This window comes from Notothenia rossii, assembly GCF_949606895.1.
Source record: "Notothenia rossii genome assembly, chromosome: 8".
Lineage (NCBI taxonomy): Eukaryota > Metazoa > Chordata > Actinopteri > Perciformes > Nototheniidae > Notothenia > Notothenia rossii.
The window spans coordinates 32,263,322-32,289,281 of NC_136906.1; positions in this window are offsets into that span (position 1 = coordinate 32,263,322).

Consider the following 25,960-nt stretch of genomic DNA (forward strand, 5'->3'; position numbering starts at 1 on the left):
TAGTATATTATTATTTATTTTCCCTGTATGCCATTAGACTCCTTTTTTAGAGTCCTCCTTTTGTTTGGTTAGTTATAAACCTGTGCCCTTTTGGCCCTTTTGTTTGTTCCAGGCTGCATGCCTGTCATTTTGTTTACCTCTGCTATATAAATAAACCATTTCTCCACGTAAACATAACAGTTTGCAATGAAACGGTTGTCGACTCTGTGCTCCACTTCCTATTTGGCGCACCGGTAACTTTCTCATGCGAACGAGAAACAAAACACTTTCTCGTTCGCACAAAATACTTTCTTGTTCGCACGAAATACTATCTCGTTCGCACTAAATGCTATGTTGTGCGAACGAGAAAGTATATCGTGCGCACAAGATTAAAAAAATACTGTTCCTGCCTTGTCAATACATATTTATTTTAAACTTAATCCCCCCCCCCTAATTTTTCATCATAATACACTGTGTGTATCATTCAGGTCTAAAAACATGAACACATAATCTTCTTTATCAACACCTGCAAATCAGATTCAAACAATATTAAATTACATGTTTGCTAGCTTCTTCTTTACTATCATTGTCAGGTTGCTGCAATACATTGTCAAAACACTACAAATTGTCCTTTAATGGAATAGTGTGAAAGCAATGGCATTGTGTATTGCCAAATATAAACAAAATGAGGAACACCAAAAAAACTCAAAAATAATTTTTTTGTCATGGTCTGAGTATTGAAGGATTAAGGTGAATTATTTGAAGTATTAAAGTAACGTGTTATGGCAGGAAAGTTAAATCTGGTATATTCATTTTAATGTCACCTTATATATATTCATGTGTGTTAGATTTGAAGGGACAAAGTATATTTTCCTTCCCCAATATATTGAGGTGAAGTCTTTGTGTTTAGAGAGGGATGGGAGCAGGGGACATCCTAATTTGGGGATAGCTCCAAAACTCTGGAATGTTTCCCTCATAAAAGAAGAGGGTGCGTTACACATGCTTAGGGCAAATGTGTGTGTTTTCATTGCAGTAAATATATGTGCTGCATGATTACTGTTCAACTATACCTCTGTTTTTATTCTTTCATGTGCGGGTACTAAATGGATACAAACATTGTGGAGAAATTAGCTTAAACATGTTTTATTACTCTATATGAAATGGAAGCAGCTTTTATGATAGGGACGAGAGAGCTGGGGGAGGGGACATTCTTCCTAAGATTTTCAGCATGTCAATTATCAGGGAAATCTACTTGTTTTCAATAGATGTGTGTGGTTAATTACTTTGTATTAATAATAACAGTATGTGTAAAGGAAGCTGGAAATATACAATGTGAAACCTTTTATTTGAAGTAAAGATGTGAACAATAGCTCAAACAAATGGAAAGGCGGTAGGACAAATGAGTGTGTTCTCTATATTAGGCCTGTGTGAAGTTTGACTATTTGAAAAGCATCTCTAATACTGCTTAAGCGCATAGGTAATATGTTCCTCGTTATTATTGATATGAAAGTGATTTACATGTATTACGTATATATTTAGCCAACTATAACAACTATATCTTAAAACATACTTTTAACTTGTGTGTGGTAGCCTGAGGCGGGAAGATGGACTCAGGGACAAAGGGCCATAAAGGGGATGTGTGTGTGCTGGCTACAAGATGTGAAATAAGATAAGGAAACTTGTTGTTTAGAGCAGGTTCGTACCAGACACCAAAAGGTGTCTGGTCTTCGTCAAACTGAAAGAGACTTTTTGTTTCCGGGTTTCTTCTGCTGTGTCGCACTGATTGGGTGCGACAGGCCATGTGTTGGTCTCTCCCAATAAGATGACCTCTGGGGGAAAGCACGCACACACCTCCTCCTGTGTTTTTAGTATGAAACACTGTGTTTTCCTGGGGTTCGATCTCTTTTTCTTCAGGCTGACCAGAGAGTAAGACAGGAGAAAGAGCAGGAAGTACTTCCTTTGTATTTGTATTGTTACTTTGTATCATTAAAACAAGATTATTGTTTAACTTGTATTCTGGTGTTTCTTAATCCCTTCCTTTGTACGAATTTACCCAGCTTATCAAATGACACGCGGAGACAAGGTTGGTTTTAAACATCCTCCGAATCTCCAACAAGTGCTGACCCGACGTGTCTGAGTGGGGTGTTTTCGGGGAAGAGACCACCAGCAGCAAGCGGACGGAATAGTCCAGGGCTAAACATCTCGGCCTCTTCTGACAACTAAAAACAGAGCTCTGACAATAACAGGTGAGCAGATACCAGCTTAATTCGAAATCTGTGATTTTACCATATTCCAAATTTTAGGGTTGTCAGACGAAGTTTACAGTGTTTTTATAGTAACAATGCAAATGTGTGTTTTAGTTGTAGAATTGGATATTGAGTTCCTGCAGCCAGAAGGGTATTGAAGTCCCGAGCTTGAAAAGTGGAGGTATAGAGTCCCCACAGTTAAAATAGGATATTGAGTTCCTGCAAGCCAGAAGGGTATTGAAGTCCCGGGCTTGAAAAGTGGAGGTATAGAGTCCCCACAGTTAAAATAGGATATTGAGTTCCTGCAGCCAGAAGGGTATTGAAGTCCCGGGCTTGAAAAGTGGAGGTATAGAGTCCCCACAGTTAAAATAGGATATTAAGTTCCTGCAGCTAGAAGGGTATTAAAGTCCCTGGCTTGAAAAGTGGAGGTATAGAGTCCCCACAGTTAGACTGTCTGGAGTAGTCAAATGGTAGTATTAAGTCTCCATATCAGACTGACTCAAAATAACGAATCCACAGCTCGACGGGGCTGGAGATGAGTTATTTATGTTATAAGTGATCCAAAGGAGAGTAACGCAAACTTCAAAAACCAATTTTGAAGTGACCGGACCTCATTAATCCTTTGTTCTGTGGGGTTGAATCTATAAAGCCAAACGTCACGATAAAGAGTTCTGTAAGCCTGGGTTACGACTCCATGTCAGCGTCACATTGTTGAAAGACGGTGTTGAAGCGCGCTGAGAGGCTTGCTAAACTTGTTGGAATAAACATTGGACAATAAAAGCTGAATAGACTGTACGGGGAATTTTTTTTCTGTGAATATTTACTAGTAACAAAGAGAGAAAGTCAGATAAAGAAGCAAAGTTTAAGCCTGCTGCTTCGAAAATCATTTCTCCCCTCGGTGAGGTGGAGCTCATTCCTGGTCGGGTGCCGCCATCTGGTGGCCAACAAGGTGTGGCACAGAAAAGACAGACTAGCGGTTCAAATATTGCTTAATAGTGTAGTTTGTTGGCTCCATCTACTGGACGTATTTTATAGTATTTCTTGCAATATTGCGTTACATTTGGGGGACGCTTTAATCCAAAACAACTCACAATAACTGCGTTTCACCAGGAACATAAAATCAAAAAAGACAGGATCATTCAACTATAATCAGGTTTTATAAGTACCAACACATTTCAAGTGCTACTCAACTGGCTTTCAATAAGCCAGTCCGCTGTTCCTATATAGGTGCTTTATTGGTACTTTTCTGTTATTAAATGTATCACTCAAGGTGGAGTTCAAATACATGTGTTTATACACTCAAACTATTTACACCTCTAGACAAAGGCAGGGCAGTTAAATAAATACAATAACTACATTAGGAGTGACGACGAGCATTGTCCAGTATATCACAAATTACTAGTGAACACATATTAACCTAGTCAGATAAATACACGCAAAGTCAATATGGAAGGGCAGTTAAAAAAAAGTGGTTTAGACGCCCCAATTCCCGGAAGTTTCCAAGAACAATGGGGACAGATTGAGGGATTGATTCTAAGTGGGACAAGACAGGGGGACAAGAAGAAGGCGTGTGCCGACCTTAGGTTCCTCCATGATAAAATGATAAAAGAAGATAGAGTGGGAAGGGATGACACTCTAGGAAATTTAGGCTCAGCTCTGAATCAGTATGAGCGACAGCTTGTAAAGAAACTGGGTAACCTAAACGAGCAGAAGCCCGGATTATTTTCCCGTCTGAAACTAAAGGAAGAGAAAGAGGCGGTTGATAAATTGAGGAGGATTTGCCACAACGCAGCACTTGTCAGGAAGGGGATGATTGTGGTTCTCCCCCCAGTCAACAATCCCCCAGTCACGGTAGAAGCCCCAACGCTCTAGTGACGTTGGCACTCTACTGTTCCCCCAAGACATTAGGGAAGCGTGCGTGCTGACACCACCACCCAGAGATGACGACATACATCAATATGTTGCAGAACGTATCAGATTTTATAAGGATATGACTCAAAAGGGCACCTCTGCCTCAGACAGGAGGAGACGAAATCTCAGCAGTGCTGTAAAGGACGTGTGCACTGCAAGAAAGGCTAGTTCAGGAGAGTGGTCTCAGACAGGACATGTAGAGGATCAGTATGTCCCAATCAATTCCCCCCTCATTTATCCGGATTTATCCGGTTTATCTACACAACCGCCTCCTTACTCTTCCCCTGTCCTAATCGCACCCCCCGGGTATAATCTACAGATGCCACTGACACCAGTGGGCTCTGGGTCATACCAAGAATAAGCAAGTGTAAGGAGGGGTAACTTTAAAATCGCTAACTCCTTTAAGGAAGACCTCCGTTAAAAAGGGCGAAGGCAGCCCCACACCGGAAGAATTGATCGCCATTGTAGAAAAATATGAGGAGAGGGAAAGAGAGGAGAAAGCACGGGCCGACGATCACAGAAAGCAACTGGAGGAGAGAGCATCTGAGGAAAGAGGAAGAGATTATGGTAGTACGGACCATCAGGATAGGAAGGGGGTCCATTGTCAGGAAGCGGAAGAATTACTGAGAAGAGAGAAGGAAGAAATAGAACGAGAAAGTCAGGACAGAATGAATAGAGAGCAGGAGGGCGGTAGCCAACAACAAGCAGGTGGGGAAGGGTACAGTGAAAGTTCTCCCAAGGGTGAGGGCAGTTTGAGTGACCTGCCGTTCCAAGAACGGCAGGCACAAACAGGCCATTACTCCACCAGCAAGGGAGGGGCATCGGGGGATGAGAGTGGTGAGTGTTCCTCTGGAGCAAAACAGGGAGATGTCAACGGCAGGATGTGCAAGAGCAAGGTTAAGCACATAAATATGACAGGAACAATCTCTGAACTGACTGCTACACAGGTTCTTGCACTTCCCCGTATGAGTTTGAGATCCCGACACACCTCAGAAAACCCCACTCCTCTTGCCTTTATTGCTCCAGTGTTACAAGCTCCTTTGGTGGCACTCCCCAATGGGAATACCGCTTACCACCCTTTCTCACTAGGAGATGTGCATGCACTGGTTGACAAAATGCCACTACCTACTGAGGGAGAGAGACATTGGATGAGAAAGTTTGCTGATATGTCAGTAGGACAAACAATCTGCCTTGGAGATTTCAGGAGGATTTTAGCACAACAGACTTCCAGCCATGACGTAAAGAAAGTCGAGGAAAGAGCAGGAACAGTAAGAATGAACGATAACCAGCCTATCTCTTCCAACAACATACACAGCTTGCTGAGCTTGGCAATGAGAGAACATTTCCCACAGACGGGAGGAGGTTACGGCTCACTATCTTTCACGTTCACACCTGGAGAGGCCGCATCAACCATGTTGCTAAGGTCACGCCAACAATACATAGTAGCTACTGACTATAGTCCAGAAAATAGTGACCAACATATGCAGATGTTCCGTAAAGCAATATTAGCAGCAGTACCTGCCGAGATTAAAGATCTTATGGAGGACAACCCAGAGGTGGATCTACTAAACACGCAGACATGGGAGCGTCATCTGGGCCATCATTTAGGCAAATTTAACAAACAAATCACTAAGAATAAAACTGAGGAAGAAGAGTTGAGAGTGCAACTACTCCGTACTCAGCTAGAAATAGCCCGTAAAACAGTTCAAAATGAGAAGAAAAGTGCCAAACAGCTGATTGTTCATCCTGTGGCGCCAGCAGAGCAGGCACCGGGGCAGGAGCTAGATATTCAACTATCAACTCCCCCGTTTTCAACACATCCAAGTCCAGTAATACAGTCTCAGTCATAGGGTTTTCGGGAGAAATAGAGCAGGTGCCGCTCACTACGCCATTGACAACCAGAATAGCGGGCCAGCTATTTCTTCATCAGTACATTCTGGCACCCCAAAGTCCGGCTAACCTCATGGGGCGGGATGTTCTTATCAAAGCTAATGCCTCCATCCTCTGTTCCCCCGACGGACTAATACTATCATTCCCAGATGGCACTCGCCTCAATTGTTCACTATCAACCATAAAGTCAGCTTCTCAAATGATGTTGGCCCAATCCACTGCAGCAGAAGCAACTCAGTATGCCACTATATACTGCGGGTTGCTCGACCGGCCCCAAGACAAGACACCGGGACTATTTTCCATTTTTCAACAATGGAAGCCGTGGATTAACCTCCTCAGGCCTTATGGTTCCCCCCCAGATCCTCCCCATCTGACGCTGAATTATGATAGAATGGACGACCAAAGTTATGCATATGCGTATGACGCAGAGGTGGCTATGTCCATTTGGGACGTAGCCACAACCAATTTATTTATGGGTCATGCGGGGGTGGCTGCATCTGTTGAACTCACTGATGAGCAACTCTATTGGTACCGTATGTCAGCTGAAGCCACACCACACATTTCATTAGCTATCGGGAGGGGCTATGAAGCCAGGGAACTTGGTCCTATGGTAAAGAAACTGCTAGAAGTCGAGGATTGGGAACCAACACAAATAGCAGCACTCACATACTCTCCCTCACACAAAGCTTATGCTCTAAAAATCTGCACACAGGAATGCATCTCCATGGAAAGACACGAAGTGGAGAGACATCACGGCAGAGTCCTGCACGGGTCTGATTTTCAAGACCCGCTCCCGCCCCGCACCCGCGACGTGCAATACCGAACCCGCCCCGCTACCCGCACATATTACCAATTAGTTCCGCAACCCGACCCGACCCGTCGGCACAGGATCCGCAACCCGACCCGAACCCGCATATATATAGGCCTATGAGCAGTGAAAACGTGCAATTATTAACACACGCAGTTGCATATTTCTCTCAAAAAGCGTGGGATGTTGGTTATTCTCTCCATCTAGGATGACGCCAAAAGCCTCCCAGACGTTGGATTTCGCTCTTGAGGAAGAGTTATTGAAAATGCTGTATTCTCCGCTAGAGAGCTTCACCTCAGCCATTCAGAATGTGGCGCGCTCAGCAGCAGATAGATGCGCTGCAGAGGTTATGAATATGCTCGGTCCCGCGGGGGACAGGCCTGAGGATTTAAACATTAAACTACATTATTATTATTTAAATATATTTATTATGCAACACCCGCGACCCGACCCGCATCATCTTTGTTTTACCCAGAACCGAACCCGGAAAAAAGTGTTTGAAAAATTACCACCCGCGAATCACCTTTTTTGCGGGTCACCCGTCTGGTACCCGCGGGTACCCGACCCGATGCAGGACTCTGCATCACGGTAGAGAAAAAACTGACCATTCATTCACTGATGACATGTTGCGTGACCTCCCACCTGACCTGTGGGCATCTGACTCTCATGACGTAGGTTTCTGCTCAAAGGCTGCACCGATAACATTTGAGGTGAGCTGCACTATGCCTGTATATCAACCACAGTACCCTGTTAAACCACAGGCTAAAGGGGGTATCAGCAAGGCAGTTGAGGGTCTGAAGAGAGCAGGGGTGTTGGAACCCTCACAAAGCGAGTGGAACACTCCAATACTCCCGGTATCAAAACCTAGTGGGGAGTACAGGATGGCTCATGATTTAAGGACCATTAATGCTATTACAACTACAGCTCTGGTACCAGTTCCTAACCCATACACGGCTATTTGTAATATCACACCTGAACATACCTGGTTCACCTGTATTGACCTGGCCAACGCTTTCTTCTGCATACCTCTGGCGGAGAAGATGAGGCCTATTTTTTCATTTACAATGGGAGGGGAAAAACTACAGTACACGAGACTGCCCCAAGGCTTCAGTCTGTCTCCAGGAATATTTAACAAAATACTCAGGGAACAGCTAGATGGCGTTTCATTACCAGAGGGGGTGGTGTTGATCCAGTATGTAGATGACCTTCTCATTGCAGCACCCTCCGCAGCCTCTTGTTTAGAGGCCACCAGGAACCTACTGGTTCGCCTCCATGCAACAGGGTTCAAGGTCTCCAATAAAAAGCTACAATGCACCCGTAAAGAGGTGACATTTTTGGGCAGAGTTATCTCTCCAGCAGGTACGGGCATGTCAGCAACACATCAGGAGGTTATATTGCATCACCCAAAACCCAGGACAGTCAAAGACATGTTATCTTTTCTGGGTCTCACAGGCTACAGCAGACACTATATCCCAGAGTATAACCCAAGAACAGCTGTACTGAGGACACTGATCAATGAGAAAGGCATGCGCAATCTCACTGTCACACTGGACTGGACACAAGCTGCAGAAGCTGCGTTCATTTCTCTCGAACAATCCATGTCCCAGGTCACCTCTCTCGCCTCTGCATCTTATGCATTGCCATTTTTCCTTGATGTTTCTGAAAATGAAAACACAGTAAATGGTGTTCTATTTCAGAAAAAGGGGGGTTGTAGGTCAATACTGATGTACATTAGTGTCACACTGGACAGAGTGGAGAACAGGGAACCTCCATGCACAAGACATGCAGCAGGTACAGCACGTATCTTAAGCAACATTTCCCACATTGTGATGAGACACCCTTTGACAGTACTGACAACACACAGCATTGTCTCTTTTGTGAACTCAAGTGCATTCACAATGACTTCCACAAGACAGACCAGGTTAGAGAAAAATCTGACGCAAGCACACATCACCTACACACATGAAGGAGTTAACAGCGCAGACACCATTGGCAGCGGAGAACCCCATAGGTGTGAGGAAAGAATCATCCAGGATGTGAAGCTGAGAATAGATCTCAGAGACGAGCCTATGCCACATGCAGAAAACCTGTTCACAGACGGCTGTTGTTTTAGACACCCCACCAAAGGGCTCCAAGCGGCCTACGCAGTCATGCGTCAAACAGCTGAGGGAGAGTTTGAGGAAAGATCAACAGGAGAAGTAACAGGGAAAGTCTCAGCACAGTTGGCAGAAGTAATGGGAGTCATTGCAGCATTATAGCTATCAAAGGGAAAAGATGTAAACATCTATACAGATTCAGCATATGTTCATGGTGTCATACATGTGGAGATGCGCCAATGGATGCGAGCAGGATTTGTAACATCCACCAATACTCCCATCAAACACGAGAAAGAGATCAGAAGGCTTGCAGAAGCAGTAATGTTACCCAACAAACTAGCTTTACTCAAATGTAAAGGTCACAGCACGGTAGACAACTATTTGGCTTGGGGTAACAATGCAGCAGACAAGGCAGCTAAAGCCAAAGCAGGGTATATGCCCCAGTTTCAAATGCTGGTCTCAAAATCTGCTGACTTACTGCCCGCAGTAACAGATGATACTCTTAAAGAAGCTCAAGCAACAGGGTCTCCTCAAGACAAGACAGTATGGTTAGACAGAGGAGCTACCAACAAAGACGGGATATGGTACTCCCCAGATGGGAGACCAGTGATACCCCCAGGATGAATAAGATCAATGCTTAAAGAAGCACACGGCCCAACACATTGCGGCAAAACTCAAATGGGCAGACACCTGACTCACTGGTGTCACCCTTACCTACCTGACATGATAGCTAATTACCTAGAGGAATGTGTAATTTGCTTAACCCATAACATCAGAGCCACTGTAAAACCGCACCAGGGAAAGTTTCCTTTACCTAAGATGGCAGGAGAAGAAATCATAATTGACTACACTGACATGATTGACAAAGTAAGAGGGTTCAGATACTTACTAGTTGTAGTCGATGCATACACAGGTTGGCCAGAAGCTATGCCATGCAGGAGAGAAGATGCAGACTCAGTGATCAAGTTCTTAGTCACTCATTGCATTCCACTACATGGGTTTCCTAGGAAAGTGAGGTCAGACAATGGCAGCCATTTCAAGAACCACGACCTACGCACAGTAGAACAGTCTTTAGGACTAAGACACAGTTTTGGGGCTGTCTATCACCCCCAATCTCAGGGAAAGGTAGAAAGGATGAACCAGAACATCAAACAGAAACTCAGCAAAGCATGTGAGGAGACAGGCATGAAATTGTTAGAGGCCTTGCCTCTGGCTCTCATGTCAATTAGGAGCTCTATAAACAGAGGGACAGGCTTCTCCCCATTTGAGCTGACACATGGCCATCAATTTCCTGGCCCAGGGGCCTTGAGTGTAGGAAAGGAAGTAGAGGTCCTGAGTCCAAAACCTTATTTCCAGCAGCTTAAGGGATTGGTGTCAGGATTTTCCACACAGGTTGCTGATGCCAAAGGGGGACCCGAAAAACACGAGGCCAACACAGCGGAGTTCGTCTGGCTGAAGGTCATCCGGCCCAAGTGGCTCAACCCCAGGTTCACCGGCCCCTACAGAGTGACCCAGCGGATATCCCATGCTGTCCGCCTAGAAGGAAAGGGGGACATCTGGTACCACTGGAGCCAGTGTGCAGCGGGGAAATCACCTGGAAGGACCCTCGACGACATCCGGACGGACCTGGCTATCATCAACGCGGACATCCCTACAGCAGACAACTTGGAAGCAGGCATCAGCGGACTGGAGGAGAAGGACTTCGCAGACATCCCTACAGCAGACAACTTGGAAGCAGGCATCAGCGGACTGGAGGAGAAGGACCTCGCGGACATCCCTACAGCAGACAACTTGGAAGCAGGCATCAGCGGATTGGAGGAGAAGGACAACAAGGACATCCCTACAACAGACGGCCCAGAAGTCGCCATCAGCAGGCCGGAGCACGAAGACACAGGACTTCACGGGAAGACAGAGGAACCTACTCCCCTCTGATCAGGTTGCTATAAGCTACACATAGCACCACATTTACTAACCCATTTTTTGAGGGAAGTGGTATCTTAACCCACAGTTTAAAGTTCTTTTAATAATCCATTTTTTGAGGGAAGTGGTATCTTAACCCACAGTGTAAAGTTCTTTTAATAACTCATTTTTTGAGGGAAGTGGTATCTTAATCCACAGGTTAAAGTCATTTATTAACCTATAAGAAGACCCCATTTATAAACCCAAATTTAGGGAGTTGTTTTCTAAAAAACAACATATTTAAGGGATTTTTCTTTCTTTTTACCTCATGTAGTACTGACACAGGGACCAAAACCTCTCAGAGAAGAATAGAAAATGTCTGAAGGAGCCCTGAATTTCCTGATAACCTGTTGGTCGCTACTAGTGTTAGGAGTAATAATCTACTTGTTCGCCCTACTGTATGTACATTGTAATCTTTAAAATCATGGTTGAGTGACCCAGTGGTCCACAGCATTTTTAATAACTTGGGTGTTAACACCAGACGTTAGCATAGACGTATACTGACACTAGAAGGGTTGGAGCTCACAGTATAACTATGTATGGTAACTGGAAATGTTTAGCAGGATTAGCCCTGGTTTCTACTGTGATTGCTGCCATTATTTTAATCTTATGTGATTCCATTGACCACCCAGACTCCACTCCTCCGCCAAATGAATCCGTAACTAAAGTCAAACGGGGCCATTATGAGACAGTAGTTAACCCAATGTCTCCTAGACAAACCTTCACTCTCCATGCAGGTAGTGATGGAATAATACAACTCGACCTGTGCAAAATTGCCCCCTGCAGAAACCTCGACAGGACCTATTCCTACCTAGCCAAATATGTCTGCTTAGCCCCTGCGGTATGTAACAGAATCACCACAGATACGGTTAAAGGTGCTCCTTACATTTACAGAGGCAGTACATACAGGACCAAAGGCGACCCTTATGTGTCCGTCACATACACATACGGGTGCACCTGCGAGTCCTGGTCCGGTGTCTTAGCAAATTCGGGTCCTGATGACTGGGGATACACGCCACCTTACCGATCGGCGGAAATTGTTAGATCCCTCAAACATAGAATGAAAGTGATTAGGAGAAACCCAAACGTCCCATGCGTTGTCAGGTTTTGTAATCCAGTACGCATAACGCTAAAAAATGTAGTGCTCTCCGACGCTGGACTTTATGTCCTCGCGGTACATGCAGGGGGGGGTTCGCCACAAGGCCTCTTCGAAATTAAAGTTAAACCAAAGGTGGAACGAAACCTTCCTCATGCAGCATCTAATATTAAATACCTGTCTAAAATTACATGTACGGATAAATGCACGGGGGATTATAGCCAACTTCAACCTCTAGACGTCATCCAAATGGCCACAGGATACACAGATGACAACCTATGGTTAAAATGGGTTGCCCAAACAGCCCAAGAACAAATGGCAGGGGATTGCCTAGCCTGTGCTACGGCCCGCCCGCAATTAGTCACTGACCCTGCGCCCCTGTTTCCCACAGATACCTGGGGGTTCAACTGTATGTTACAACTGACTAGGATGGCCAGCCTTCCTAACTGTGCCACCTTAGCCAAAGTTTTACCTCCAATTGATAATGACACTAGGACAGGCCCATTTACGCCTGACAAAGGCGCCGGTGGGTACACATGTTTTTCCATGGTTCAAAAATCCCCACGTTTTGACCTAGGAAATGTCTCTACGGATTGGTGTAACCTCACCATGTCTAGCACTAATATAGGACATTGGGCCAGAGCTGGGCTCTACTATTATTGTGGGGCTCACCGCCTGTTTACCCGTATTCCCGAACTATCTGTAGGATTGTGTGCTATGGTGCGCCTCCAGGCACCCCTAATGTTATTAGGCAAAAAACTGGGGCTCACAGACCCTAAAGACACCCTTAACACCAACCTAATCACTCGACGTAGGAGACACGCGCTGTCCAAACGCCACGCCCCGGGCTCCTTCGATTTGTCTGTCGACTCTCCCACCTACATCGATTCCATCGGAGTCCCACGAGGGGTCCCTAACGAATACAAACTAGCTGATCAAATAGCTGCAGGGTTTGAAAGTTTGCCAATTATCTCTGCCTTCTTCCCTGTGACCCCTATCAAAAATGTAGAAAGGATCAACTATGTACATTACAACATACTCCGATTGGCCAATCTCACTAGGGACGCGGTAGAGGGCCTGGCTGAACAATTTGGTCCAACCGCCCTTATGGCTGTGCAAAATAGGATGCCGTTGGATATGCTTCTTGCAGAGAAGGGTGGAGTTTGTGCAATGTTTGGGGAGATGTGCTGCACATTTATTCCCAATAACACGGCTCCATCACAAGGGCTTTAGAAGGCCTTCGCACCCTATCTAAAACTATGCATGAACAATCAGGGGTACAACATTTCTTAGAGGAGTGGTTTGCTAACATGTTTGGTCAATGGAAAGGTTTAATAATGTCTCTCTTTATTTCTGTAGCTACTTTTGTGGCCATTTTAATAACATGTGGTTGTTGTTGTGTGCCGTGCATCCGCTCCTTGTGTGTCAAACTAATCATTTCCACCATTGAAGGAAAAGCTGCTCCTCCCCCACTGTACCAAATGCCCTTGTTGGCATATGCGGAGGGAGAGGACGAGTATGATGATTCGGCAAACAAGGACACCGTTTTTTAACATATTTTGGTCTTTCTTCACTGTCATTGGAGGTTGTTTTCTGTTCCCAAAGGTTTAATGAAGGGGGACAGACACAGTATCAAAAAATGACAGTAGTTTTGTTTCAAATGTCTTATGTGTGTTGGTCTCGTGAGGTGAGACCAAAAGGGGGAAATTAAGGATTAAGGTGAATTATTTGAAGTATTAAAGTAACGTGTTATGGCAGGAAAGTTAAATCTGGTATATTCATTTTAATGTCACCTTATATATATTCATGTGTGTTAGATTTGAAGGGACAAAGTATATTTTCCTTCCCCAATATATTGAGGTGAAGTCTTTGTGTTTAGAGAGGGATGGGAGCAGGGGACATCCTAATTTGGGGATAGCTCCAAAACTCTGGAATGTTTCCCTCATAAAAGAAGAGGGTGCGTTACACATGCTTAGGGCAAATGTGTGTGTTTTCATTGCAGTAAATATATGTGCTGCATGATTACTGTTCAACTATACCTCTGTTTTTATTCTTTCATGTGTGGGTACTAAATGGCTACAAACATTGTGGAGAAATTAGCTTAAACATGTTTTATTACTCTATATGAAATGGAAGCAGCTTTTATGATAGGGACGAGAGAGCTGGGGGAGGGGACATTCTTCCTAAGATTTTCAGCATGTCAATTATCAGGGAAATCTACTTGTTTTCAATAGATGTGTGTGGTTAATTACTTTGTATTAATAATAACAGTATGTGTAAAGGAAGCTGGAAATATACAATGTGAAACCTTTTATTTGAAGTAAAGATGTGAACAATAGCTCAAACAAATGGAAAGGCGGTAGGACAAATGAGTGTGTTCTCTATATTAGGCCTGTGTGAAGTTTGACTATTTGAAAAGCATCTCTAATACTGCTTAAGAGCATAGGTAATGTGTTCCTCGTTATTATTGATATGAAAGTGATTTACATGTATTACGTATATTTAGCCAACTATAACAACTATATCTTAAAACATACTTTTAACTTGTGTGTGGTAACCTGAGGGGGGAAGATGGACTCAGGGACAAAGAGCCATAAAGGGGATGTGTGTGTGCTGGCTACAAGATGTGAAATAAGATAAGGAAACTTGTTGTTTAGAGCAGGTTCGTACCAGACACCAAAAGGTGTCTGGTCTTCGTCAAACTGAAAGAGACTTTTTGTTTCCGGGTTTCTTCTGCTGTGTCGCACTGATTGGGTGCGACAGGCCATGTGTTGGTCTCTCCCAATAAGATGACCTCTGGGGGAAAGCACGCACACACCTCCTCCTGTGTTTTTAGTATGAAACACTGTGTTTTCCTGGGGTTCGATCTCTTTTTCTTCAGGCTGACCAGAGAGTAAGACAGGAGAAAGAGCAGGAAGTACTTCCTTTGTATTTGTATTGTTACTTTGTATCATTAAAACAAGATTATTGTTTAACTTGTATTCTGGTGTTTCTTAATCCCTTCCTTTGTACGAATTTACCCAGCTTATCAAACGACACGCGGAGACAAGGTTGGTTTTAAACATCCTCCGAATCTCCAACAGTATGGAGGTCGATGTTTCTTAATATTATTTGTGTGAACAGAACAATAACCTGTGTGTAAATGTGTAAAACACCTTCCACAAAAGCAAAAAAAGATCTGTAAACTCACAAAAAGGATTTTGCAAATATAAAAATGATCTGCAAATACGCAAACAATTCAACAAATAAAAAGACAATCTGTGAAAACTATAATGAATTTACAAATAAACAAAAAGCATTTGTGGATATCTTTCTAACATTTACAACTTTCAATCAGGCATTTGTTCATTCCGTTTGTATTTGTCGATCTCAATTCTCTGTTTGTGGTTTAGCTTTAAAAGGAATGTTGCTCATCTGTGGAGGTCAATCTGTTTCAATATTATTTGTGTGAACAGATCAATAAGCTGTGTGTACATTTGTAATCTTTAAATGTAAAACACCTTCTACAAATGCAAAAAATGATCTGTAAACTCACAAAACAGTTTTTGCAAACATAAGAATGACCTGCAAATACGCAAACAAATCACATAAATAAAAAGTTAATATGTGAAGACTATAATGTACTGTAGACAACTTCTAAATCTCTTCAGCTTGTGTTAACCACAGACCTTATTTAAGGCTTCTAACCACAAAAAACATGGAAAACTGGAATTCCAAGTCATTTCAGGTTTTTTGGACTCATTACTGCACCACTATATTAACAAATGTTTAAATTAAAATAGTATAAATTGAACTACGGATAACTTATCGTAGGGTTTCAATGGATGGATCATTTTGGCCAGATATTCATTGTCCTCAAAGTATGAACCCTGATAAGTTTGGTGTTATAAGGTTAACAATTTTACTTAATATTAATGGTAATTGTCACTAAAAAGCCAAAGTTGAGGGAAATCGCTTTAATTCATCTTTTTGAAGCCTCTTAAGGAAGATTAGTACTGTATATTAATATAGTGAGGCTACATTGGACAATACAGATGTGTTTGAATAATTTCTCAATTCACGTCATCCTAGAACTACAGCTCAGATGATGGTATCAAGCCATCAGAGTGAAATGTCTTCAGCTCAACATGGGAGATGAACTTAGATGTTTTATTTACTTTACTGGAAGTTGGAATCGGGGAAACCCTGACAGTCCGTCACCATCTCTCACCAGCAGAGTAGTGAACACATCTCCAGCCTGTCCCACTTTCATTGTTTTTACAGTACTGAACAACTAATTCAGCCAATGAATGTTTCGATGCTGAAAAACGGCAACACGACAACGTTTTCATTGGTCTTTCTTCTTTAGAGAAGACCTTCCTTACAGAGCCCCTCCTCCAACACACACAAACCCGCACATGACCAATGAGGGCACGAGATACATTTGTGCACAGATGGAAGGCTGACAGGCAGGTAGGCCATCCAGTTATCTGCCGCGGACCGAGGCACAGATGAAATATTTGTATATATTTATTGTCAAAGCATTTAATTTATTCATTGCTATCGGGATGTTAAAAGCATTCCATGGAATATAACAAAAACTGTTTCTGAAGTGAATTACCTACCCTACCTTTAAGTGCAGTAACGAAGTATTTGTACTCCACTACTTCCCCCCTCTGGTTAGGTTACACATACTGTTTTGTGACACTGAGTGGGATTTAGCCAGTTCTAAATGTGTGATTCCTTCGGGTTTATATGAGGCCTCCCAGGGCAGCCGTTTTCACCTGTGTAATGGGATGTGCTTCTGTAACCTTGACAACACTTGCTGCTGCCTCAACATAGGAGCTTCTACAGCCTTGAGAACTCTTGCAACCAAATTGCTATTGCTTTTTGTTTTCATTTCAACACACGCTCGTAGCCTGGCTGTGAGTTTGTGTGTGTGCTCAGACTGAGTTCAGGCTGAGTTTCGCTGTGTCTCGCTGTCTCAGGCTGAGTTCAGGCTTAGAAATCCGCGGAGCTGCAGCTGAGAAAAGATAAGGCTGAGTGAGTGTGTGAGGAAGTCTTTACGTTACTATACCCAATACGTCACTATACCCAAGAAGAAAAAAATTGAAAAAGACAATTCTCCAACGAGGTGTTCTGGGGCAGCATAGACAGGTATTTTCTTTGTTAGAGTTTTACTCGGTATAGGGTGTACTTTGAGGGTTTGAGACTCTGCAGACCATTTACATGCATTAAAAGCTACATAACACACAAGGGGATGGGTAATAACCAGAAAAGCATGACATGGGACCTAATTACATTTTTGATCAAGTGTTTATCAAAAGCTTTTGGGACAGTTTGTTACGAACATGGATTCACAAGGGAAAAAGGACTCAAATGCACGACCCGGGAGCCAGAGATAAAGTATAAGTAATATACTTTTATTTGCCAAAAGGATATACAACAAGAAAAAAAACACTCTTTGCGAGGTGACAAAAACAAAGAGTTTCAATAAGGCTCAACAAAAAACGCTCACAACTTGAGGAACAAAACTTACAAGGATATACAAAAATAAAAAACACTCTTTGCGAGGTGACAAAAATAAAGAGTTTCAATAAGGCTCAACAAAAAACGCTCACAACGTGAGGAACAAAACTTACAAAAAGTTTTCAGGAGCATGAATCAGGTATGTGTCAAGAGAATCAAAAACTGATGAGCAGAGTTCTGACATGAGGACAGGACAAGACGAACTGACACTGAACACTGGGAGACTGGGGAATTTAAACACTCAACGAGACACAGGTGAAAACAATCAGGGGCGGGGCTGACGCTGATGAAGGCGGGAGAACACATAAGGAAAGGGAGTCAAGGGACCTGAAAGGATACGTGACAAAAACAAAACAGGAAGTGAAAAACAATACAAAATAAACAACATGAAACATGACTGACTAACACTTCTGGCGGTGCACAACAGTACCCCCCCCCCCTCTAGGGCCGACTCCTGACGGCCCAGGCCGATCGTAGAAATCTCGGATCAGAGTCTTGTCTACAATAAATGAAGCAGCTACCCAGCTTCTAGCCTCAGGACCGTAACCCCTCCAGTCTACCAGAAATTGCTTACCCTTCCCCCTATTACGAACCTCCAGCAGCTTACGGACCTTGTAAACCTCACCACCCTCAAAGAACTGGGGCGGTGGAGGGGGCTTGGAGGTGGGAACAAGTGTGCTCTCATGCACAGGCTTGATCTTGCTGACATGGAAGGTGGGATGTACTCTCCTAGTCCTGGGAAGTCTTAGGCGCACAGATACAGGGTTGATGACCTTAGATACCGGGAATGGACCCACAAACCTCGGAGCCAATTTCTTGGAGGCGACATGAAGCAGTAGGTCCTTGGTAGAAAGCCAAACCTTCTGACCCGGTTTGTAGAGGGGAGCGGCCCTGCGATGGACGTCTGCTACAGCCTTCACTCGAGCCGAACTTCTGAGTAGTAACTGGCGAGCACCTGCCCAGGTTCGGCGATAGCGTCTGATCATGGCATGGACTGATGGAACCGTTACTTCTCCTTCGTTGGCTAAAAACAGCAGAGGCTGGTAGCCATTGGCACAATGGAAAGGAGAGAGACCTATGGCCGCTGTGGGAAGAGTATTGTGGGCCAACTCGACCCATGTGAGGTGGTCGCTCCAGGTGGTCTGGTTCTGGGAGACGAGACAACATAGTGCAGTTTCCAGTTCCCGGTTCAGCCGCTCCGACTGTCCATTTGATTGAGGATGATAACCTGAAGACAAGCCGACAGTGGCGCCTATGAGCCTGAAAAACTCCTTCCAGAAGACGGAAATGAATTGTGGACCCCTGTCGGAAACAATGTCATTAGGGAATCCATGGATCCTAAATATGTGGTTCATCATGACATCTGCGGTACCCTTGGCAGAGGGAAGCTTGGTTAGGGGAATGAAATGAACCATCTTGGAGAACCGGTCCACCACTGTCAGGACCGTAGTCTTGCCTCTGGATGATGGGAGTCCTGTCACAAAGTCCATGGAAATGTGTGACCAGGGACGTTGGGGAACCGGCAACGGCTGAAGCAACCCCATCTTGACCTGGGACGAGGTTTTATTCCGAGAACACACCGGCCAAGCCGCTACATACTCCGCCACATCCTTCTTCATGGCTGGCCACCAAAACCGCTGCTTGATCCTGAACATGGTCTTCTTTACACCAGGATGGCACGAGAGCACAGTGGATGACCTTGGAGTGGAGAGACACAGGAACAAAGAGCAGGTGGTTTGGGCACTTGCTAGGTGCCGGGTTCAATATATTAGTCTGCTTAACGTCCAACTCTATTTGCCAGGAAAAGGCTCCGACCATACAGTTTAACGGAAGGATGGTCTTGGGCTCTACAGAAAAAGGTTCTGGTTCGAAAAGGCGAGACAAGGCATCAGGCTTTTGATTCTGAGATCCGGGGCGGAAAGAGAGAGTGAAATTGAACCGACTGAAAAATAGAGTCCACCTGGCCTGCCGAGAGTTGAGGCATTTAGCCTTTCTAATATACTCCAGGTTCTCATGATCTGTCCAGACTAAGAACGGCTATTCTGCCCCCTCCAACCAGTGTCTCCATTCCTCAAGAGCGGCTTTTACAGCTAACAGTTCCTTATTCCCTACATCATAGTTCTTCTCTGCCTTCGTCAACTTACGCGACAGGAAGGCACATGGGTGTATCCTGTTGTCCTCCAAGGATTTTTGGGACAAAACGCCTCCAATTCCCTCATTGGAAGCATCGACCTCAACCACAAACTGGCGCTGGGGATCCGGAATGGTGAGAATGGGAGCTGTGGTGAACTTCTCCCTGAGGAGCTGGAAAGTGACGTCAGCCTGGAAAGTCCACTTGAAAGGAACTTTAGGAGAGGTTAGAACATGCAGAGGAGCAGCTACAGAACTGACGTTTCTTATAAACTTTCTGTAGAAGTTTGCAAACCCTAAGAACTGCTGAACCTTCTTCCTGGAGTCTGGTGTTGGCCACTTGGAAACTGCACTGACTTTAGTAGGTTCCATCTGAATCTGGTTTGGTAAGATTATATATATATATATCCTAGAAAGGCCACCTTTTCTACATGGAACTCACACTTTTCTGCCTTAACATACAATTGATTTTCGAGTAGTTTCTGCAGAACCTGACGGACATGGTGAACATGGGACTTAGATTCTGGTGAGAAAATAAAAATGTAATCAAGGTACACAAACACAGAAACATTCAAAAATTCCCGCAAAACCTCATTCACAAAACACTGAAACACAGCCGGTGCATTACACAGTCCAAAAGGCATCACAAGGTATTCATAGTGACCGCTCTGAGTGTTAAATCCTGTTTTCCACTCATCCCCTTCCCTTATTCTAACCAAGTGATATGCATTTTGTAAGTCCAGCTTGGTAAAAATCTTGGCAGTCTGAAGTAGCTCGAAAGCAGAGGACATGAGTGGCAGAGCATAGCGGTTTTTCACCGTAATGTCATTAAGAGGGCTGTAGTCTATGCAAGGTCTCAGAGAACCGTCCTTCTTTCCTACAAAGAAAAACCCCGCTCCAGCTGGGGAAGATGACGGACGGATAATTCCTGATTTGAGAGCGGAAATGTAGTCGTCCTTTGCCGCTCTCTCTGGCCTTGAGATCGAATACAGTCTTCCCTTGGGAATGGGAGCCCCCGGTAGGAGATTAATGGGGCAATCAAAAGGTTGGTGAGGAGGTAGCAACATGGCTTTTGATTTGTTAAAGGCTTCCTTTAGATCGTGATAACATAACGGTACTTTCTGTAGGTCAGGATAGTCTGGGTGATCTATGACGATCCTACTGGGGTCTGTTGGTGCCTTAACAGAGCGTGAATGTTTAAACCTGTTAATGCAATCCTCTCCCCACTCTTTAATTTTTCCTGAGCGCCAGTCAATGTGTGGGTTGTGGATCTTTAACCATGGAAAACCCAAAATAATCGGATGCTGAGCAGATTCAAAAATGTGAAACTGCATAACTTCTGTGCGGTCATTATTTACAGTAATCTGGATAGGTTCTGTGCAGTGCGTTACTGTAAACAACAAACGTCCGTCTAAAGCACTGGCGTTAATGGGGGAAGATAGAGGAACAGTCTTTATACAAAGCTGTTTGACTATGCCCCAATCCATAAGACGTTCGTCCGCTCCTGAGTCTATTAGCACCCCTTGGTCAATGACCTGATCATTAATACAAATGTTTACCTTGGTAACTGGTCGAGGAGGAAAGTCTGTGGGAAGCTTGCTCACCAGCGCCCACCTCTTGGCTGGTAAGCTTGATCTTTTCCCGGACATGACGCGAGTTGGAGACCCGGCTGGCCACAGTAGAAACAACACCTTTCTCGTAGCCGGCGCTGTCTCTCCTCCACGGAAAGCCTGGTCCTTCACAACTGCATGGGTTCATCTGCAACAGGCGGAGATGCTGTCCTCAAACGGGCCGAATCCGCTGGCTGGAAAACCTCCTCTGGTGGAACGGCTCGCTGAGAAAAGCCCTGGAAACTGGGACGTCCGTCACGGCTGCGTCGACGTTCTCTCTCTCTTTCCCGAAGACGGTTGTTGATCTGGATGGAAACGGCGATGAGAGACTCCAGGTCCCGTGATACCTCCAGAGGAGCCAGCTGGTCCTTGATTGGATCTGATAACCTAGTCAGAAAAGCGTCGCGAAGAGCCGGAACATTCCACCCGCTGTCCGCTGCTGCCGTGTGAAACTCGATAGCATAATCCACCACCTGGCGATTATACTGGCGCATCTGAAGTAGTCTTCGGCTGGCTTCTGTAGCAGGTGATGAATGGTCAAAAATACGACTCATAGTGTCTGTGAAGTCGGTTAATGAGTAACATAGTTCAGTGTCTCTGGACCATTCTGCAGTAGCCCAGGCTGCAGCTCTTCCCGTTAAATGGGACACAATGAACGCCACTTTTCCATGATCTGATGAAAAAGCCCCTGGGTTGTGTTGGAAATGCAGATCGCACTGCACCAGGAAGGCTCCGCAATTTATAGAATCACCGGAAAACCTCTACGGGAGAGCCAGCCGAAGTGAGGAAGACACAGCCTGTCTCGGGTTATCAGCGTCAACAGGATCCGCGACATGCAGGTGGTCAGCTGTGACTGAAGTCATCGGCTGAGCAGTCTGAAGGTGAGTGATGAACTGCTGCATCTGATCCGCCAGCTGTCGTATCTGTGCAGCGACGGAAACTTGGAGCTCGGCCTGGTTTCCTACCAGTTCCTGCACTCCTTGGCTGATTAATCCCAGCTGTTCCTCGTGATGAAAAATCCTCGCGCCTTGGACTGGAATTGCGTGAAGAGCTTTTGGGTCGGCTGAGTACATTGTGGTCAGTTCGTTCTGTTACGAACATGGATTCACAAGGGAAAAAGGACTCAAATGCACGACCCAGGATCAGGTATGTGTCAAGAGAATCGAAAACTGATGAGCAGAGTTCTGACATGAGGACAGGACAAGATGAACTGACACTGAACACTGGGAGACTGGGGAATTTAAACACTCAACAACGAGACACAGGTGAAATCAATCAGGGGCGGGGCTGACGCTGATGAAGGCGGGAGAAAACATAAGGAAAGGGAGTCAAGGGACCTGAAATGAGACGTGACAAAAAGAAAACAGGAAGTGAAAAACAATACAAAATAAACAACATGAAACATGACTGACTAACACTTCTGGCGGTGCACAACACAGTTTAACTCTATTGTTAGATCACTAAGCAATTAGACAATGAACTTAAAGACCCAGTGAAGTGCATGTTTTTGCACCAAAATGAAATGGCAGTTTCATTCCTTACATATCATTGTGCCTGTTCATGGTTAAAATATTTTTTAATAATTCATAATTAATTAATTAATGAATTATTCATTTTGCCGTCTGAGCCTAACGGAAGTTGCAGACGATAGTAGCTGTGACGTCACAAGATGTACCCAGTTGCGATTGTAAACATGGCGGAGACTTTGGAAAGTGATACTAGTGTGAGAGAAATGATTGATTTGGACAGCTTTTCGGACAGGATAGATGAGGAAAGTGATCAATTTGGTGCACTTTGAGGGCAACATTAAGAGATTTATGGATACAGCTCTCAACACTCATATGAAACATATATTTCAATAATCAAAAAACATTGGAAGGATTTCTTAACCTATTTTATACAACTAATATTACATAGATGGAAATATTTGTTTACATAGATGACCAAACCCACTGAGATAACTTAGGCTACAGTTTACCTCCCTGAGCTGACGTTATCTCTCTCAGTCCCACAGGAGAGCACTCTCCCTCTCCTTATTGTTGAAACAGCTAATCTCCGTTAGCTCCGAGCTAGCACCAGATGCTAACGACAAGCCTGTAACTCTCTCAGTCTCTCTTTCTCTCTCTCTCGAATCGACCAGTGGCCTTTATTTATCATGATCAATCAAAGAATCTACGAAACAATGACACCAGCCAGGCTCACCTTCATCTTTTGGGAACAGAAACATCGCCACTTCGGCAGACTTGACATTACTACAGCCAGCGGCAATGCATCGTTTCCCCTGTGTTTTTCATCCCTCTTTCTTCACTGTCGCCTCCATTGTCAGGTTTTCTCGATTGGCAATCACTTCCAGTCGACTCCGACACACTTTCCAGGAAAATACTAGCTCAAAAACGTTGAGAAATTCGACTTTGAAAAAGAGAAAAAACGAACGGTGGTGAATGTAAACAGTGCGGCGGCGTCCATCTCGTGACGTCACGCAGTAGATCGCAAGCCACGCCCACGAAGGCGAAGGTCGACTGCAGATTTCCCCGGCAAATTCAAAACTAGTCCAATTCGTTGCTATTCCAACATCCTTTGATATGGGTTCCAATGGACAATTTTGCTCATTACTATACGTATTAGCATAACAGATCATGCACAGGTGCACACTTCACCGGGTCTTTAACGTAAAGAGTCAAATAAAATGTTTCCTTTTTAACGTTTTGAATGATGAAAGTATTTCTTTCTAACAGATCGACAAGGCGGAGGACTTTTTACTGATTTACCACGGCTGTCCGTAGCCCCTGCATGGCATTAGGTTGTGGGCTAGTGCGTTGATCTTCATATCTTTGGATCAGGGAAGCGCTGGTTCAACCTCAAATTGCTCCTGTGGGGATTGGACAGAGTAACGAGTGTATGTAAGTTGCTTTGGTTAAAAGCGTCTAACAAGTCACATGTAATGCAAACATTTACAAAGCAGGTCGCTCCCGGCTGTCAAAGTGGCGTAAAGCAGTAATTGGGGTTCCAACATTTACAAAAAATCCATTTTGCATATGGTTTATTAAGTAGTAATCATGGCCAACACATTTGTCAAGCATACTCACAGTGTGTGAGAACTCCACAGGGGTTAATATTTCTTTAATCTTCAATTGCGCAATTGTTTTGAATGGGATTCATGACAAATGGCAAGGAATAGTGTCATTTCCTCTAACAGAAGTAGTTTAAGTGGCTGAAATCTAATTGTAAATTAGTCCTTTTAATTATAGGGTATAGCACTTTGCTGCCGCTAGCAAACATGAACATCAATTTCAACTTGCTTTAGTGTTAAATATTGTAATTAGGTAATGGCATGCCCCTTGCCTTTAAACAATAATAATAATGCCACTTTACTTCTGTAGGTATAACATTGAGCTTGTTATAGGCATGGTAACAATGAGGTTAATGCTAAAGCAGACAAAGGCTTTGTTCTGTTACGATTATTGTGTTATGTCACATTTTGTATGTCTTGTTTTGGGTGTTTTGCTGTTCTCCCTGTCATGTTTTCCCTTGGTATATTGTCTGGTCCTTCTTCCTGTGTTTTTTCCCTGTCGTTAGTTTCCCTGGTGTGTCTAATTGTCTGATTGTGTTCACCTGTCGCCCTTTTGTTTCTCCCCCCCTGCCCGGCTGTTTCTCGTCTTGTGATTACCCCTCTCTGTATTTAGTCTTGTCTCTTCCTGTGTTCAGTGTTAGTTCATTATTTTGTCGTTTCTGTTCCCCTTCATGTTGGTCACTGTCACCTTTGTATTGGATGCTACCTGGTACCTGTTTTTGGATTCTTGTTTTTGTTCAGCTTTTGTTGAATAAAGCTCGCCTTTTGTTTCCTTTTGAAACCAGCTTCCTCCTCATTCTGCATTTGGGTCCTATTTTTCCCCCAACCTTGACAGAATGAACCAACCAAGAATGGACCCAGCGGACAGTTTGTACGAGGTGGAGTACATTTTGACATGTTTGAGGAATGACTTTAGATATGCCTCCAGTAGTGAAGAGAGGCAGTCAGTTTTTTCTGCGGCACGCCAATAGGTAACCTCAAGGCCCTGGTTGAGGGAGTTGGTACCCGAGTGGGTGGAGGACTTTTTTGGCAACTTTGAGGTCAAACCTGTTTCCCGGCCTGCTAGCCCCAGGCATGCTCGTAGTTATATTCATGCTGCATCAATCTCATTAGTATGCACACAAAAAGTGACAGGTCACACCTCCCCACATTATGCAAATGAGCTAAGTCCCGCCTCCCATTTGGACGAGGTGTGATATCCCAGGTAGGTGTGATATCCCGAGTAGGCGTGAGATCCGTCGATAGGAGGGGGTGATGTGTATTCACAGGTGTGAAAAAGCCCCCACTGTCGCGCCATATGGCGTTAAAAAAAAAAGAAAAGCTGTTTCAATCACAAGTGACAGGTGGGCCTGCCCCCCTGTGTGTGTGTGTGTGTGTGTGTGTGTGTGTGTGTGTGTGTGTGTGTGTGTGTGTGTGTGTGTGTGTGTGTGTGTGTGTGTGTGTGTGTGTGTGTGTGTGTGTGTGTGTGTGTGTGTGTGTGTGTGTGTGTGTGTGTGTGTGTGTGTGTGTGTGTGTGTGTGTGTGATCATTAACCAAGTAAATGTACATTGGTAGCATGTAGCTATCATGGTCAGCTACTATACATGCAAATCCTACCTTGGGTTGAGATCATGTGACTGTAAAGTACCTCGCATTTAAGTGAGGCCTTGTGCACGGA